At 54.7% G+C, this 19,300-nt stretch overlaps 1 protein-coding gene across 4 annotated transcripts in view; it reads right to left on the bottom strand.

Annotated features, from left to right (window-relative positions):
* Window positions 1-16,360, bottom strand: part of SEMA3F (semaphorin 3F) — a 59,244-nt gene extending 42,884 nt beyond the window's left edge. Inside the window, exon 1 of one of the 4 annotated variants that reach the window (XM_040406896.1) lies at window positions 16,137-16,360. The gene's annotated coding sequence lies outside the window, so the exon portion shown is untranslated. The remainder of the gene's footprint in view (window positions 1-16,136) is intronic. The other 3 variants (XM_040406898.1, XM_040406897.1, XM_040406899.1) reach the window with 3 other exon arrangements.
* Window positions 16,361-19,300: the final 2,940 nt, after the last annotated feature.

Below are 19,300 nucleotides of genomic sequence, written 5' to 3'. Positions count from 1 at the left end.
ACCGCGCACAGAAAACCCCACAACAGCCTGATATGGGCTCTATTATCAGGCACGGGGCCCCAAGATCAGCAGCATCATGGGGGCTTACAGATTACTACATTTACGGCCCCCTGTTCCCAAGGCTCTGTGGCCTTCTGATGGTCGCAAGTTCCCCTTAGGAAAGCCTATGGGAAACTAAAAACCACATATCAGCAAGACACAACTGAGCGTCTCCACGCGTGGAGGAGCTGTAGACATCCATGCAAGGATCCTGAGGCTCAGAGCAGCCACATCCCCAACGGACGGCGACACTACAGACGGTTCGCGGCCGCTCTCTTGCCTTTATTTACGGCCTCTTCCGGTAGAGTCGCGTTAAACACAACCTTTAATTTGCCATTTTGAATGATGAATAATGTAGTGTAACCCGCTGTCTGACACGGCGCCGTATAGCAGAGTGGAGTGCACGACCAGCTCCTCGCTCAGCGGTTCTGTACGGCACGTGTGAGCATTTACAGAAAGCATGTCACCCAGAAATTAACCTCCAGCGTCATCTGTTATCGTCTCCCGCGTCTGAATCACGAGCCGCCATCCTAAATGCATTCTAATTAAAGCCCTTCTTCTGACGGCAGAAAGCAGCACCGACGGCTCAATCAGGGAGTCCATTGAGCGATGTCTCGGCTGATTTAACGTAGCGAACCGAGGAGCCCTAATCAAAATGTCTTCTAGAAAATGATTCACAAATCTCATCCTCAAGCTGGAAATCTGAGAATAAAGGAGAAATTCTTGGGGCCGCACATCCCACAATACACTGGGAGAACAGAGCCGAGTGGGGCTCGGAGGATGGAGTTACAAAAATCATAAATTATATGGAAAACACAGAACCTGAGGGATCGGTGCGAGGACCCCCGTATTGTGGAGGGGCTCAGCTCATATTCTTAAAGAAACATTAACCTTATAACTGCAGCATCCACGTTAATGACTGCTGCGCCCACAACATCTCCGTCACACAAATACCACCGAGTTTAACAACAGATATAAAACGACTGAAGCTGCAGCCGCCCAGATTTATCGGCTTCATGTTCCAGGAGAGAATCCATGCACCGGCGCAGAACCTCCGAGGCACAGGTCCCTCACATGTATATCTGAGCAGCTGGGAGCAGGGTCCACCGCATACCAAGAGAGAACGTCCGAGGCACAGGTCTATCCCATGTATATCTGAGCGGGTGGGGGCAGGGTCCACCGCCCACCATATACCAAGAGAGAACATCCGAGGCACAGGTCCCTCACATGTATATCTGAGCAGCTGGGAGCAGGGTCCACCGCATACCAAGAGAGAACGTCCGAGGCACAGGTCTATCCCATGTATATCTGAGCGGGTGGGGGCAGGGTCCACCGCCCACCATATACCAAGAGAGAACCTCAGAGGCACAGGTCTATCACATGTATATCTGAGCAGCTGGGGGCTGGGTCTACCGCATACCAAGAGAGAACATCCGAGGCACAGGTCTATCACATGTATATCTGAGCGGGTGGGGGCAGGGTCCACCGCATACCAAGAGAGAATCCATGCACCAGCGCAGAAGCTCCAAGGCACAGGTCTCTCCCATGTATATCTGAGCGGGTGGGGGCAGGGTCCACCGCCCACCATATACCAAGAGAGAACCTCAGAGGCACAGGTCTATCACATGTATATCTGAGCAGCTGGGGGCTGGGTCTACCGCATACCAAGAGAGAACATCCGAGGCACAGGTCTATCACATGTATATCTGAGCGGGTGGGGCAGGGTCCACTGCCCACCATATACCAAGAGAGAACCTCCAAGGCACAGGTCTATCCCATGTATATCCGAGCGGGTGGGGGCAGTGTCCACCGCCCACCATATACCAAGAGAGAACCTCCAAGGCACAGGTGTATCCCATGTATATCTGAGCGGGTGGGGGCAGGGTCCACCGCCCACCGTATACCAAGAGAGAACCTCCAAGGCACAGGTCTATCCCATGTATATCCGAGCGGGTGGGGGCAGTGTCCACCGCCCACCATATACCAAGAGAGAACCTCCAAGGCACAGGTGTATCCCATGTATATCTGAGCAGCTGGGGGCAGGGTCCACCGCATACCAAGAGAGAACATCCGAGGCACAGGTCTATCCCATGTATATCTGAGCGGGTGGGGGCAGGGTCCACCGCCCACCGTATACCAAGAGAGAACATCCGAGGCACATGTCTATCCCATGTATATCTGAGCGGGTGGGGGCAGGGTCCACCGCCCACCGTATACCAAGAGAGAACATCCGAGGCACAGGTCTATCACATGTATATCTGAGCAGCTGGGGGCTGGGTCCACCGCATACCAAGAGAGAACCTCCAAGGCACAGGTCTATCCCATGTATATCTGAGCGGGTGGGGGCAGGGTCCACCGCCCACCGTATACCAAGAGAGAACATCCGAGGCACAGGTCTATCACATGTATATCTGAGCAGCTGGGGGCTGGGTCCACCGCATACCAAGAGAGAACATCCGAGGCACAGGTCTATCCCATGTATATCTGAGCGGGTGGGGGCAGGGTCCACCGCCCACCGTATACCAAGAGAGAACATCTGAGGCACAGGTCTATCACATGTATATCTGAGCAGCTGGGGGCTGGGGGCTGGGTCCACCGCATACCAAGAGAGAACCTCCAAGGCACAGGTCTATCCCATGTATATCTAAACGGGTGGGGGCAGGGTCCACCGCCCACCGTATACCAAGAGAGAATCCATGCACCAGCGCAGAAGCTCCAAGGCACAGGTCTCTCCCATGTATATCTGAGCGGGTGGGGGCAGGGTCCACCGCCCACCATATACCAAGAGAGAACCTCAGAGGCACAGGTCTATCACATGTATATCTGAGCAGCTGGGGGCTGGGTCTACCGCATACCAAGAGAGAACATCCGAGGCACAGGTCTATCACATGTATATCTGAGCGGGTGGGGGCAGGGTCCACCACCCACCATATACCAAGAGAGAATCCATGCACCAGCGCAGAACCTCCAAGGCACAGATCTATTATATGTATATCTGAGCGGGTGGGGGCAGGGTCCACCGCCCACCGTATACCAAGAGGGAACCCAAGCACTGGCGCAGAACCTCCGAGGCACAGGTCTATCACATGTATATCTGAGCGGGCGGGGGCAGGGTTCATCTGTCGTCCTTCTGTGCTGGTTACCAGAAAACTGCTGAAATTCTGATTGTCAGCACTTAAAAGCTTTTGTGTTGCATGAGAGGATTATCAAATAAATTAGGTGGCCAGACTGAAGGGTTTTGGGAGTCGATAAGGAGATTATAGGACAAAAGACAAACCCAATGGTTTCAAGGACCACTCCAGGTGGAGGGCGATAGAAAGCCATATTTTTGGGCACCGAAAATCCACTTACAGACACAATAGTCACTGCAAATGGCCCTCATTGGTGGTCGCCCATTAGAGGTACCACTGCACGGTTACATGGGAATAGTAGAGAGCTCAGCACGCTGCACTACTAGTGCACATGACGGCAGTGAGGGGCAGACGTCAGTATTACATAGCGGTCTATCACCAGTCATCCTATACACGGAGGCGGTGTCCACGCTGCACTAATAGTGCACATGACGGCAGTGAGGGGAAGGGGTCAGTATTACACAGCGGTCTATCACCAGTCATCCTATACACGGAGGCGGTGTCCACGCTGCACTACTAGTGCACATGACGGCAGTGAGGGGAAGGGGTCAGTATTACACAGCGGTCTATCACCAGTCATCCTATACACGGAGGCGGTGTCCACGCTGCACTACTAGTGCACATGACGGCAGTGAGGGGCAGACGTCAGTATTACACAGCGGTCTATCACCAGTCATCCTATACACGGAGGCGGTGTCCACGCTGCACTACTAGTGCACATGACGGCAGTGAGGGGAAGGGGTCAGTATTACACAGCGGTCTATCACCAGTCATCCTATACACGGAGGCGGTGTCCACGCTGCACTACTAGTGCACATGACGGCAGTGAGGGGAAGGGGTCAGTATTACACAGCGGTCTATCACCAGTCATCCTATACACGGAGGCGGTGTCCACGCTGCACTAATAGTGCACAGGACGGCAGTGAGGGGAAGGGGTCAGTATTACACAGCGGTCTATCACCAGTCATCCTATACACGGAGGCGGTGTCCACGCTGCACTAATAGTGCACATGACGGCAGTGAGGGGCAGACGTCAGTATTACACAGCGGTCTATCACCAGTCATCCTATACACGGAGGCGGTGTCCACGCTGCACTAATAGTGCACATGACGGCAGACGTCAGTATTACACAGCGGTCTATCACCAGTCATCCTATACACTGAGGCGGTGTCCACGCTGCACTACTAGTGCACATGACGGCAGTGAGGGGCAGACGTCAGTATTACACAGCGGTCTATCACCAGTCATCCTATACACGGAGGCGGTGTCCACGCTGCACTAATAGTGCACATGACGGCAGACGTCAGTATTACACAGCGGTCTATCACCAGTCATCCTATACACTGAGGCGGTGTCCACGCTGCACTAATAGTGCACATGACGTCAGTGAGGGGCAGACGTCAGTATTACACAGCGGTCTATCACCAGTCATCCTATACACGGAGGCGGTGTCCACGCTGCACTACTAGTGCACATGACGGCAGTGAGGGGAAGGGGTCAGTATTACACAGCGGTCTATCACCAGTCATCCTATACACTGAGGCGGTGTCCACGCTGCACTACTAGTGCACATGACGGCAGTGAGGGGAAGGGGTCAGTATTACACAGCGGTCTATCACCAGTCATCCTATACACGGAGGCGGTGTCCACGCTGCACTAATAGTGCACATGACGGCAGTGAGGGGCAGACGTCAGTATTACACAGCGGTCTATCACCAGTCATCCTATACACGGAGGCGGTGTCCACGCTGCACTAATAGTGCACATGACGGCAGTGAGGGGAAGGGGTCAGTATTACACAGCGGTCTATCACCAGTCATCCTATACACGGAGGCGGTGTCCACGCTGCACTACTAGTGCACATGACGGCAGTGAGGGGAAGGGGTCAGTATTACACAGCGGTCTATCACCAGTCATCCTATACACGGAGGCGGTGTCCACGCTGCACTACTAGTGCACATGACGGCAGTGAGGGGCAGACGTCAGTATTACACAGCGGTCTATCACCAGTCATCCTATACACGGAGGCGGTGTCCACGCTGCACTACTAGTGCACATGACGGCAGTGAGGGGAAGGGGTCAGTATTACACAGCGGTCTATCACCAGTCATCCTATACACGGAGGCGGTGTCCACGCTGCACTACTAGTGCACATGACGGCAGTGAGGGGAAGGGGTCAGTATTACACAGCGGTCTATCACCAGTCATCCTATACACGGAGGCGGTGTCCACGCTGCACTAATAGTGCACAGGACGGCAGTGAGGGGAAGGGGTCAGTATTACACAGCGGTCTATCACCAGTCATCCTATACACGGAGGCGGTGTCCACGCTGCACTAATAGTGCACATGACGGCAGTGAGGGGCAGACGTCAGTATTACACAGCGGTCTATCACCAGTCATCCTATACACGGAGGCGGTGTCCACGCTGCACTAATAGTGCACATGACGGCAGACGTCAGTATTACACAGCGGTCTATCACCAGTCATCCTATACACTGAGGCGGTGTCCACGCTGCACTACTAGTGCACATGACGGCAGTGAGGGGCAGACGTCAGTATTACACAGCGGTCTATCACCAGTCATCCTATACACGGAGGCGGTGTCCACGCTGCACTAATAGTGCACATGACGGCAGACGTCAGTATTACACAGCGGTCTATCACCAGTCATCCTATACACTGAGGCGGTGTCCACGCTGCACTAATAGTGCACATGACGTCAGTGAGGGGCAGACGTCAGTATTACACAGCGGTCTATCACCAGTCATCCTATACACGGAGGCGGTGTCCACGCTGCACTACTAGTGCACATGACGGCAGTGAGGGGAAGGGGTCAGTATTACACAGCGGTCTATCACCAGTCATCCTATACACTGAGGCGGTGTCCACGCTGCACTACTAGTGCACATGACGGCAGTGAGGGGAAGGGGTCAGTATTACACAGCGGTCTATCACCAGTCATCCTATACACGGAGGCGGTGTCCACGCTGCACTAATAGTGCACATGACGGCAGTGAGGGGCAGACGTCAGTATTACACAGCGGTCTATCACCAGTCATCCTATACACGGAGGCGGTGTCCACGCTGCACTACTAGTGCACATGACGGCAGTGAGGGGAAGGGGTCAGTATTACACAGCGGTCTATCACCAGTCATCCTATACACTGAGGCGGTGTCCACGCTGCACTACTAGTGCACATGACGGCAGTGAGGGGAAGGGGTCAGTATTACACAGCGGTCTATCACCAGTCATCCTATACACGGAGGCGGTGTCCACGCTGCACTAATAGTGCACATGACGGCAGTGAGGGGCAGACGTCAGTATTACACAGCGGTCTATCACCAGTCATCCTATACACGGAGGCGGTGTCCACGCTGCACTACTAGTGCACATGACGGCAGTGAGGGGAAGGGGTCAGTATTACACAGCGGTCTATCACCAGTCATCCTATACACTGAGGCGGTGTCCACGCTGCACTAATAGTGCACATGACGTCAGTGAGGGGCAGACGTCAGTATTACACAGCGGTCTATCACCAGTCATCCTATACACGGAGGCGGTGTCCACGCTGCACTACTAGTGCACATGACGGCAGTGAGGGGAAGGGGTCAGTATTACACAGCGGTCTATCACCAGTCATCCTATACACGGAGGCGGTGTCCACGCTGCACTACTAGTGCACATGACGGCAGTATTACACAGCGGTCTATCACCAGTCATCCTATACACGGAGGCGGTGTCCACGCTGCACTACTAGTGCACATGACGGCAGTGAGGGGCAGACGTCAGTATTACACAGCGGTCTATCACCAGTCATCCTATACACGGAGGCGGTGTCCACGCTGCACTACTAGTGCACATGACGGCAGTGAGGGGAAGGGGTCAGTATTACACAGCGGTCTATCACCAGTCATCCTATACACGGAGGCGGTGTCCACGCTGCACTAATAGTGCACATGACGGCAGTGAGGGGCAGACGTCAGTATTACACAGCGGTCTATCACCAGTCATCCTATACACGGAGGCGGTGTCCACGCTGCACTACTAGTGCACATGACGGCAGTGAGGGGAAGGGGTCAGTATTACACAGCGGTCTATCACCAGTCATCCTATACACTGAGGCGGTGTCCACGCTGCACTAATAGTGCACATGACGTCAGTGAGGGGCAGACGTCAGTATTACACAGCGGTCTATCACCAGTCATCCTATACACGGAGGCGGTGTCCACGCTGCACTACTAGTGCACATGACGGCAGTGAGGGGAAGGGGTCAGTATTACACAGCGGTCTATCACCAGTCATCCTATACACGGAGGCGGTGTCCACGCTGCACTACTAGTGCACATGACGGCAGTATTACACAGTGGTCTATCACCAGTCATCCTATACACTGAGGCGGTGTCCACGCTGCACTACTAGTGCACATGACGGCAGTGAGGGGAAGGGGTCAGTATTACACAGCGGTCTATCACCAGTCATCCTATACACGGAGGCGGTGTCCACGCTGCACTACTAGTGCACATGACGGCAGTGAGGGGAAGGGGTCAGTATTACACAGCGGTCTATCACCAGTCATCCTATACACGGAGGCGGTGTCCACGCTGCACTACTAGTGCACATGACGGCAGTGAGGGGAAGGGGTCAGTATTACACAGCGGTCTATCACCAGTCATCCTATACACGGAGGCGGTGTCCACGCTGCACTACTAGTGCACATGACGGCAGTGAGGGGCAGACGTCAGTATTACACAGCGGTCTATCACCAGTCATCCTATACACGGAGGCGGTGTCCACGCTGCACTACTAGTGCACATGACGGCAGTGAGGGGAAGGGGTCAGTATTACACAGCGGTCTATCACCAGTCATCCTATACACGGAGGCGGTGTCCACGCTGCACTACTAGTGCACATGACGGCAGTGAGGGGAAGGGGTCAGTATTACACAGCGGTCTATCACCAGTCATCCTATACACGGAGGCGGTGTCCACGCTGCACTAATAGTGCACAGGACGGCAGTGAGGGGAAGGGGTCAGTATTACACAGCGGTCTATCACCAGTCATCCTATACACGGAGGCGGTGTCCACGCTGCACTAATAGTGCACATGACGGCAGTGAGGGGCAGACGTCAGTATTACACAGCGGTCTATCACCAGTCATCCTATACACTGAGGCGGTGTCCACGCTGCACTACTAGTGCACATGACGGCAGTGAGGGGCAGACGTCAGTATTACACAGCGGTCTATCACCAGTCATCCTATACACGGAGGCGGTGTCCACGCTGCACTAATAGTGCACATGACGGCAGACGTCAGTATTACACAGCGGTCTATCACCAGTCATCCTATACACTGAGGCGGTGTCCACGCTGCACTAATAGTGCACATGACGTCAGTGAGGGGCAGACGTCAGTATTACACAGCGGTCTATCACCAGTCATCCTATACACGGAGGCGGTGTCCACGCTGCACTACTAGTGCACATGACGGCAGTGAGGGGAAGGGGTCAGTATTACACAGCGGTCTATCACCAGTCATCCTATACACGGAGGCGGTGTCCACGCTGCACTAATAGTGCACATGACGGCAGTGAGGGGCAGACGTCAGTATTACACAGCGGTCTATCACCAGTCATCCTATACACGGAGGCGGTGTCCACGCTGCACTACTAGTGCACATGACGGCAGTGAGGGGAAGGGGTCAGTATTACACAGCGGTCTATCACCAGTCATCCTATACACTGAGGCGGTGTCCACGCTGCACTACTAGTGCACATGACGGCAGTGAGGGGAAGGGGTCAGTATTACACAGCGGTCTATCACCAGTCATCCTATACACGGAGGCGGTGTCCACGCTGCACTACTAGTGCACATGACGGCAGTGAGGGGCAGACGTCAGTATTACACAGCGGTCTATCACCAGTCATCCTATACACGGAGGCGGTGTCCACGCTGCACTACTAGTGCACATGACGGCAGTGAGGGGAAGGGGTCAGTATTACACAGCGGTCTATCACCAGTCATCCTATACACTGAGGCGGTGTCCACGCTGCACTAATAGTGCACATGACGGCAGTGAGGGGCAGACGTCAGTATTACACAGCGGTCTATCACCAGTCATCCTATACACTGAGGCGGTGTCCACGCTGCACTAATAGTGCACATGACGGCAGTGAGGGGAAGGGGTCAGTATTACACAGCGGTCTATCACCAGTCATCCTATACACTGAGGCGGTGTCCACGCTGCACTAATAGTGCACATGACGGCAGTGAGGGGAAGAGGTCAGTATTACACAGCGGTCTATCACCAGTCATCCTATACACTGAGGCGGTGTCCACGCTGCACTACTAGTGCACATGACGTCAGTGAGGGGCAGACGTCAGTATTACACAGCGGTCTATCACCAGTCATCCTATACACGGAGGCGGTGTCCACGCTGCACTACTAGTGCACATGACGGCAGTGAGGGGAAGGGGTCAGTATTACACAGCGGTCTATCACCAGTCATCCTATACACGGAGGCGGTGTCCACGCTGCACTACTAGTGCACATGACGGCAGTGAGGGGAAGGGGTCAGTATTACACAGCGGTCTATCACCAGTCATCCTATACACGGAGGCGGTGTCCACGCTGCACTAATAGTGCACATGACGGCAGTGAGGGGAAGGGGTCAGTATTACACAGTGGTCTATCACCAGTCATCCTATACACGGAGGCGGTGTCCGCGCTGCACTACTAGTGCACATGACGGCAGACGGCAGTATTACACAGCGGTCTATCACCAGTCATCCTATACACGGAGGCGGTGTCCACGCTGCACTACTAGTGCACATGACGGCAGTGAGGGGAAGGGGTCAGTATTACACAGCGGTCTATCACCAGTCATCCTATACACGGAGGCGGTGTCCACGCTGCACTAATAGTGCACATGACGGCAGTGAGGGGAAGGGGTCAGTATTACACAGTGGTCTATCACCAGTCATCCTATACACGGAGGCGGTGTCCGCGCTGCACTACTAGTGCACATGACGGCAGTGAGGGGCAGACGGCAGTATTACACAGCGGTCTATCACCAGTCATCCTATACACGGAGGCGGTGTCCACGCTGCACTACTAGTGCACAGGACGGCAGTGAGGGGAAGGGGTCAGTATTACACAGTGGTCTATCACCAGTCATCCTATACACGGAGGCGGTGTCCACGCTGCACTACTAGTGCACAGGACGGCAGTGAGGGGAAGGGGTCAGACTCTCACAGATCAGATACTAATGATCTGGAAAACAACGTTCAGGCGATTCTGCTCCGGCGATGAAGCTGCGACCCCTCGGCCGCCTGGATTTTCTGGGCTATAATTTGTGAGAACGTTTCACATGGTCACAGATTCCCCTCAATATTATTTTAGGCAAAAGGCCGGAGACAGAGCGAAAAATATTCATCTGCCCAGGGCCAAAGGCAACGATGCAGAGGAGGGGCGCGCGTCATCTGTTTGATGTAAACTTTGGCAGAATCGGGTTTGTTAACGCTCGCTTAGTCTCAGCGATGGAAGCAGAATCCTTCACAGGCCAGACTTACAGGGGGCTCCAGAGGAGCAGCGCGGACATCCGTGCACGGGGGCGTCTCTGCAACCTACAGGCCTGGACCGCACAGGTCACGTCCTCTGAACAGCCCCGGCAAATGACACATAAGAATGCTACTCAGCAGCCGCCATTACAGGGCCCGGGGCTCCGTTTACTGGGGGTCCGCGATATTACCGGACATCCCTTGGGCTGTCACGTCTCGCCACTGGTTTCCTTCGTAAGAACGAAAGGATGTTTAACTGTAAGACGGACAATTACACAGCGGCCATTATAAGATCCATTACAGAACGCTCCCTCGTCACCTTTTCCAATCTTTCTTTTGTTGCCTGTAACTGGCACCAACTTCATCAATTAATTAATTACCTGAGCGCCGCTCGGCAGGAGGGGCGAGAAACCGCAGAGCGCCAGCCCTTCTAATTGGTAAGTCATACAACATGCAGGATGCTGCCTGGGAATGCTAGGTGTTGTAGTAAGTAGAGGACGTCCATCACAGAGGACAATAAGAAAATCCCTACATTATCTGACGGCCCCCGGACCCCGCCAGCGATCGGCCTGAAGCCGACATCTACAACCTGTAATGTCCTCATCAATGGGAGCCCAAGATTCCCATCAGACTCCATTCAGGAAAAGCAAGGAACTCACCGTACAGCTCACAATTAGGCCTCATGCACACGACCGCATGTATTTTGCGGTCCAGAAAAAATACGAATGACATCCGTGTGCATTTCGTATGTTGCAGAACGGAACAGCCGGCCCCTAAAAGAACAGTCCTATCCTTGTCCGTAATGCGGACAATAATAAGACATGGGCTATTTTTTTGCGATACGGACATACGGAGACGGAATGCACACGGAGTAACTTCGTTTTTTTTGCGGATCCATTGAAATGAATGGTTCCGTATACGGTCTGCAAAAATAAAAAACAGAACGGACGCGGAAAGTAAATAAGTTTGCAGGAGGCCTTAAAACACCGCAATCTATTTCACAAAAGAGGAGAGAAAGGAACCAATATAGAGACCAGCGGAGGCAGTACAGAACGCCTGCAGAGTATCGCACCTCCATACTAGAGTATAGTCACCATACACAATATAGAGACCAGCGGAGGCGGTACAGAACGCCTGCAGAGTATCGCACCTCCATACTAGAGTATAGTCACCATACACAATATAGAGACCAGCGGAGGCGGTACAGAACGCCTGCAGTGTATCGCACCTCCATACTAGAGTATAGTCACCATACACAATATAGAGACCAGCGGAGGCGGTACAGAACGCCTGCAGAGTATCGCACCTCCATACTAGAGTATAGTCACCATACACAATATAGAGACCAGCGGAGGCGGTACAGAACGCCTGCAGAGTATCGCACCTCCATACTAGATTATAGTCACCATACACAATATAAAGACCAGCGGAGGCGGTACAGAACGCCTGCAGAGTATCGCACCTCCATACTAGATTATAGTCACCATACACAATATAGAGACCAGCGGAGGCGGTACAGAACGCCTGCAGAGTATCGCACCTCCATACTAGATTATAGTCACCATACACAATATAGAGACCAGCGGAGGCGGTACAGAACGCCTGCAGAGTATCACACCTCCATACTAGATTATAGTCACCATACACAATATAGAGACCAGCGGAGGCGGTACAGAACGCCTGCAGAGTATCGCAGATCCATACCGCCCTGAGCACATCAGGAGAGGACAGCATGAGCAAAATCAGGGTACACAGACTAATGAGACCTGTGTATCCCATGTCCATGCTTGTATGGGTGCAAATTCGCCATGGTGGTGCTCCCCATCAGAGACAATACGTCACGTCCCTGCATCACATGAAGCAGAGCCAGCGTGTGAGGTCAGTATACAGAGCGCATCTGGATGGAGAACCCCAGCGCATGCGCCGGACTGCGACCCAAGTCAACTCCTGGTACACAGGGGACAGTGCGATTACTGGTATACAGCCTGGTACACAGGGGGCAGTGCGATTACTGGTATACAGCCTGGTACACAGGGGGCAGTGCGATTACTGGTATACAGCCTGGTACACAGGGGGCAGTGCGATTACTGGTATACAGCCTGGTACACAGGGGGCAGTGCGATCTTCTGGAGGGGGTACGAGCAGTAACTCGTGGACAGGCGGATGTGCTAGGGGATGACCAGGGACAGACTGGAATGCACTTCCTTTTCCACAGTTTGGGACAACGTCCACACTTGACCCCTGTGAGTGGCAGCCTCACCTACTCACTGCCCCTCAGCATGTGTAACAGATCTCCCGCTGTGAACAGTACACAGCCCATGTTGTAGCATCCCTGTATTTATACAGTAATACGTATCCCTGCAGTCGCTCACATCCAGGGCAGGACCCTCAGGGGATCCCTGCAGCAAACTCCACGCAATTTGTACAAAAAACTCCAAATGAGTTTCACTGGAAATCTGCAGAGAAGGACGTGGAGCTGGGGGCGTGAGGGCAGCGCGAGAGTCACAGCAGTCAGTCTCATAAGCTGGATGAAACTTGGGAAGGGAGAGCAGCAAAGGTCTGCACGCACGTAATACACCGAGGTCTGCTCCCCTGCACACACACTGTACACCGAGGTCTGCTCCCCTGCGCGCACACACACACACACACACACACACACACACCCCAAGGTCTGCTCCCCTGCACACACACACACCGAGGTCTGCTCCCCTGCACACACACACACACATATACACCAAGGTCTGCTGCCCTGCACACACACACTGTACACCGAGGTCTGCTCCCCTGCACACACACACACACACACGCCGAGGTCTGCTCCCCTGCACACACACACACACACACGCCGAGGTCTGCTCCCCTGCACACACACACACACACACACGCCGAGGTCTGCTCCCCTGCACACACACACACACACGCCGAGGTCTGCTCCCCTGCGCACACACACGCCGAGGTCTGCTCCCCTGCGCACACACACACGCCGAGGTCTGCTCCCCTGCGCACACACACACGCCGAGGTCTGCTCCCCTGCACACACACACGCCGAGGTCTGCTCCCCTGCACACACACACGCCGAGGTCTGCTCCCCTGCGCACACACACACGCCGAGGTCTGCTCCCCTGCGCACACACTGTACACCGAGGTCTGCTCCCCTGCGCACACACTGTACACCGAGGTCTGCTCCCCTGCACACACACACCGAGGTCTGCTCCCCTGCACACACACACACTGTACACCGAGGTCTGCTCCCCTGCACACACACACACACACTGTACACCGAGGTCTGCTCCCCTGCACACACACACACACACTGTACACCGAGGTCTGCTCCCCTGCACACACACACACGCCGAGGTCTGCTCCCCTGCGCACACACACGCCGAGGTCTGCTCCCCTGCGCACACACACACGCCGAGGTCTGCTCCCCTGCGCACACACACACGCCGAGGTCTGCTCCCCTGCACACACACACGCCGAGGTCTGCTCCCCTGCACACACACACGCCGAGGTCTGCTCCCCTGCGCACACACACACGCCGAGGTCTGCTCCCCTGCGCACACACTGTACACCGAGGTCTGCTCCCCTGCGCACACACTGTACACCGAGGTCTGCTCCCCTGCACACACACACCGAGGTCTGCTCCCCTGCACACACACACACTGTACACCGAGGTCTGCTCCCCTGCACACACACACACACTGTACACCGAGGTCTGCTCCCCTGCACACACACACACACACTGTACACCGAGGTCTGCTCCCCTGCACACACACACACACACAGTACACCGAGGTCTGCTCCCCTGCACACACACACACACAGTACACCGAGGTCTGCTCCCCTGCACACACACACACTGTACACCGAGGTCTGCTCCCCTGCACACACACACACTGTACACCGAGGTCTGCTCCCCTGCACACACACACACACTGTACACTGAGGTCTGCTCCCCTGCACACACACACATACACCGAGGTCTGCTCCCCTGCACACACACACACTGTACACCGAGGTCTGCTCCCCTGCACACACACACACACACTGTACACCGAGGTCTGCTCCCCTGCACACACACTGTACACCGAGGTCTGCTCCCCTGCACACACACACACTGTACACCGAGGTCTGCTCCCCTGCACACACACACACACTGTACACCGAGGTCTGCTCCCCTGCACACACACACACACTGTACACCGAGGTCTGCTCCCCTGCACACAGACACACTGTACACCGAGGTCTGCTCCCCTGCACACAGACACACTGTACACCGAGGTCTGCTCCCCTGCACACACACACACACTGTACACCGAGGTCTGCTCCCCTGCACACACACTGTACACCGAGGTCTGCTCCCCTGCACACACACACACACTGTACACCGAGGTCTGCTCCCCTGCACACACACACACAGTACACCGAGGTCTGCTCCCCTGCACACACACACACAGTACACCGAGGTCTGCTCCCCTGCACACACACACACTGTACACCGAGGTCTGCTCCCCTGCACACACACACACACTGTACACCGAGGTCTGCTCCCCTGCACACACACACACACTGTACACCGAGGTCTGCTCCCCTGCACACACACACACACTGTACACCGAGGTCTGCTCCCCTGCACACACACACACACTGTACACCGAGGTCTGCTCCCCTGCACACACACACACTGTACACCGAGGTCTGCTCCCCTGCACACACACTGTACACCGAGGTCTGCTCCCCTGCACACACACTGTACACCGAGGTCTGCTCCCCTGCACACACACACACACTGTACACCGAGGTCTGCTCCCCTGCACACACACACTGTACACCGAGGTCTGCTCCCCTGCACACACACACTGTACACCGAGGTCTGCTCCCCTGCACACACACACTGTACACCGAGGTCTGCTCCCCTGCACACACACACTCACCGAGGTCTGCTCCCCTGCACACACACACATACACCGAGGTCTGCTCCCCTGCACACACACACTCACCGAGGTCTGCTCCCCTGCACACACACACTGTACACACACACACACACACTGTACACCGAGGTCTGCTCCCCTGCACACACACTGTACACCGAGGTCTGCTCCCCTGCACACACACTGTACACCGAGGTCTGCTCCCCTGCACACAGGTCCACACATGATCCGGGCCGCTCTCCTGCTCCCACCTGCCTCTCCCGGGGACACCGCGGTCTCGATCCCTTTGTGTCCCCGGGAGGAGCGCCCTCCTGCGGCTGCCGCCCGCACACAGGTGCCTGCCCCATCGCCTCATACAGGTAGCTTCCTCCTCGTACACAGCACAAAGGCGGAGGAAGCAGCGCACAGACACAAAGTCACTAGTGCTGCTGACAGCGGGGGGGCCGGTGCAGTGTGACAGGGCAGCGCACTCACCTAACACGACCCCGGCGATCCAGCTTTGTCCTGCAGAGAGCGGGGCCCGGGCAAAGCAATTATCCACAAGGTCCGGAGCTCCGGGGACATCAGCGCGTCCGTGGTGACAGGGCGGCGGTAATCCCGGGCAGGAGGCGCGGAGCTCACAGCAACCGCCGCGGAGAAGCTTCTGCGGGAACTGAGCGCTCCAGCCGGAGAAAGTCACAGGAACTTGAGATATTTACATAACCACGCCCCTCCAGTCCCGCCTCCCAGCATCCATGCCCCTCACACGCCGCTCACCTGTACACCGAGGACCACTCCACCTGTATACACATACTGTACACCGAGGACCACTCCACCTGTATACACATACTGTACACCGAGGACCACTCCACCTGTATACACATACTGTACCCCGAGGACCACTCCACCTGTATACACAATACTGTACACCGAGGACCACTCCACCTGTATACACATACTGTACACCGAGGACCACTCCACCTGTATACACATACTGTACACCGAGGACCACTCCACCTGTATACACATACTGTACACCGAGGACCACTCCACCTGTATACACATACTGTACACCGAGGACCACTCCACCTGTACACACATACTGTACACCGAGGACCACTCCACCTGTATACACATACTGTACACCGAGGACCACTCCACCTGTATACACACACTGTACACCGAGGACCACTCCACCTGTATACACATACTGTACACCGAGGACCACTCCACCTGTATACACATACTGTACCCCGAGGACCACTCCACCTGTATACACAATACTGTACACCGAGGACCACTCCACCTGTATACACATACTGTACACCGAGGACCACTCCACCTGTATACACATACTGTACACCGAGGACCACTCCACCTGTATACACATACTGTACACCGAGGACCACTCCACCTGTACACATACTGTACACCGAGGACCACTCCACCTGTATACACATACTGTACACCGAGGACCACTCCACCTGTACACATACTGTACACCCAGGACCACTCCACCTGTATACACACACTGTACACCGAGGACCACTCCACCTGTATACACATACTGTACCCCGAGGACCACTCCACCTGTATACACATACTGTACACCGAGGACCACTCCACCTGTATACACACACTGTACACCGAGGACCACTCCACCTGTATACACACACTATACACCGAGGACCACTCCACCTGTATACACACACTGTACACCGAGGACCACTCCACCTGTATACACATACTGTACACCGAGGACCACTCCACCTGTATACACATACTGTACACCGAGGACCACTCCACCTGTATACACATACTGTACACCGAGGACCACTCCACCTGTATACACATACTGTACACCGAGGACCACTCCACCTGTATACACATACTGTACACCGAGGACCACTCCACCTGTATACACATACTGTACACCGAGGACCACTCCACCTGTATACACATACTGTACACCGAGGACCACTCCACCTGTATACACATACTGTACACCGAGGACCACTCCACCTGTATACACACACTGTACACCGAGGACCACTCCACCTGTATACACACACTGTACACCGAGGACCACTCCACCTGTATACACACACTGTACACCGAGGACCACTCCACCTGTATACACACACTGTACACCGAGGACCACTCCACCTGTATACACATACTATACACCGAGGACCACTCCACCTGTATACACATACTGTACACCGAGGACCACTCCACCTGTATACACATACTGTACACCGAGGACCACTCCACCTGTATACACATACTGTACCCCGAGGACCACTCCACCTGTATACACATACTGTACACCGAGGACCACTCCACCTGTATACACATACTGTACACCGAGGACCACTCCACCTGTATACACAATACTGTACACCGAGGACCACTCCACCTGTATACACAATACTGTACACCGAGGACCACTCCACCTGTACACACAATACTGTACACCGAGGACCACTCCACCTGTATACACATACTGTACACCGAGGACCACTCCACCTGTATACACACACTGTACACCGAGGACCACTCCACCTGTATACACACACTATACATCGAGGACCCCTCCACCTGTATACACATACTGTACACCGAGGACCACTCCACCTGTATACACACATACTGTACACCGAGGACCACTCCACCTGTATACACACACTGTACACCGAGGACCACTCCACCTGTATACACACACTGTACACCGAGGACCACTCCACCTGTATACACATACTGTACACCGAGGACCACTCCACCTGTATACACACACTATACACCGAGGACCCCTCCACCTGTATACACACACACTATACACCGAGGACCCCTCCACCTGTATACACACACACTATACACCGAGGACCACTCCACCTGTATACACATACTGTACACCGAGGACCACTCCACCTGTATACACATACTGTACACCGAGGACCACTCCACCTGTATACACACACTGTACACCGAGGACCACTCCACCTGTATACACATACTGTACACCGAGGACCACTCCACCTGTATACACATACTGTACACCGAGGACCACTCCACCTGTATACACACACTGTACACCGAGGAGGACCCCTCCACCTGTATACACATACTGTACACTGAGGACCACTCCACCTGTATACACATACTGTACACCGAGGACCACTCCACCTGTATACACACACACTATACACCGAGGACCCCTCCACCTGTATACACACAAACTATACACCGAGGACCACTCCACCTGCACAGCTCATTACATTGTGTATACCTTCACACTAATAGATACAAGGAATACTCCACCTGAACTTCATGTCACTGACGTATGATAGATTCCTCCACTGACAGGAGGTGCAGCTGGAGGGATATGTGTGACAGGAGGCGAAGCTGGAGGGATATGTGTGACACCTCCTGTCACACAGGTATCCCTCCAGCTGCCCCTCCTGTCACACAGGTATCCCTGCAGCTGCCCCTTCTGTCACACAAGTATTCCCCCAGCTGCCCCTCCTGTCACACAAGTATTCCTCCAGCTGCCCCTCCTGTCACACAGGTATTCCTCCAGCTGCCATTCCTGTCACACAGGTATCCCCCCAGCTGCCCCTCCTGTCACACAGGTATTCTTCCAGCTGCCCCTCCTGTCA

The sequence above is a fragment of the Bufo bufo genome, chromosome 9 (genome assembly GCF_905171765.1).
Source record: "Bufo bufo chromosome 9, aBufBuf1.1, whole genome shotgun sequence".
Lineage (NCBI taxonomy): Eukaryota > Metazoa > Chordata > Amphibia > Anura > Bufonidae > Bufo > Bufo bufo.
This window is presented reverse-complemented; position numbering and strand designations above follow the sequence as displayed.